This window comes from Mus musculus, chromosome 10 (assembly GCF_000001635.26).
Source record: "Mus musculus strain C57BL/6J chromosome 10, GRCm38.p6 C57BL/6J".
NCBI classification, from domain to species: domain Eukaryota; kingdom Metazoa; phylum Chordata; class Mammalia; order Rodentia; family Muridae; genus Mus; species Mus musculus.
The window spans coordinates 7,583,861-7,585,029 of record NC_000076.6 but is presented as its reverse complement, the minus strand read 5'-3'; the positions used below and the strand labels follow the sequence as shown (position 1 = coordinate 7,585,029).

Genomic DNA, 1,169 nt, shown 5'->3' with positions numbered 1-1,169 from the left:
ATTGCGGGGGGTCTGACACTGTCACGGAAACTCGCTTTCTGGTAGGTCTGTATTGCACATGGTTTGTAACTATATCTCTCCCTGGCACACAGTAATAGGGAGGGAGAGGGAGAGGGAGAGAGAGAGAGAGAGAGAGAGAGAGAGAGAGAGAGAGAGAGAGAGAAAGAGAAAGAGAGAAGGAGGGCTAGAGAGTAAGAAAGGTGAGGGCTTAAAGAGAGCAAGGAGGAGCCAAGCAGCCCCTCTTATAGTGGGCTGGACTACCTTGTTGTTGCCAAGTAACTGTGGGGAGGAGCATACTTGGCTCTTGCCAGGTAACTGTGGGGTTGGAGTCTAGCCAGAATGCCAGGAGCTTGATGGTCACAGAATTATGGAGTTGGGGGCTCTGTGGTGTCAGGCACCTGTCTCTGGGAACGTGGCTCATTGTTTCGTCCTTTGTAGAGTTTTCTACTGGGTCTCCGGAGCAAGTCTCATTCAACCAAAACAGGCTGCCTTTCATGGCTCCATATAGCCCCAGACGGTACAGAAGCACCAAGTACTCCAGAGCTACCTGTACTGCCCTGCCCTCAACTTCACAGGTAAGAAACGGGCTGCACAAACCGGAAAGATTATGTTTCTTAATGAAGTGGTCAGTATACTTACACCCCCTCCATCCTCACCTTCACCCTTTTCATGGAGTTTGCTCTGCCTAATTGGACAGATTTAGCTCTCAGGTGACTATCCCCACCCCTGTGTTGGAAGCAATTGTGAACACCTGGCCTAGATGAACCAATCAGAAGTTTTCTTCTAGGATGTAAGATGAGGAACAGAGAGACACAAGCTGAGTCAGCGTAGCATCGCTGAGGGGTCAGGTGGGCTCTGGGACTACCTGTAAGGAGACTGGAGAACAGAGTAGCTGTTCAACAGAGGGAGGGAAATGCAGTCAGAACAAGTTACCTGGCAGGTGCACCCGACTCACTATAAAAGGGGATGCTTGCCCCCTCCTGTGTGCAGTACTCTGGTACCTTCTTGCTCTGCCCTGGGTCCTGTTGTCCCCCTTTTCCCCATTCCCCTCCCCTCTCCCCCTCCCCCTCTCTCTCCACATGCTGATGGCCAGTCTCTACTACACTATTCTCTCTCTCTGTCTATCTGTCTGTCTCTACTACCCTCTCAACTTCCCTTCCCATGCCCCA

At 51.4% G+C, this 1,169-nt stretch overlaps 1 long non-coding RNA gene across 1 annotated transcript in view; it reads left to right on the top strand.

Annotated features, from left to right (window-relative positions):
• Positions 1-445: 445 nt before the first annotated feature.
• Positions 446-1,169, top strand: part of Gm40597 — a 93,283-nt gene continuing 92,559 nt past the window's right edge. The window contains exon 1 of the long non-coding RNA XR_001779712.2: positions 446-575. This is a non-coding gene — a long non-coding RNA (predicted gene, 40597). The remainder of the gene's footprint in view (positions 576-1,169) is intronic.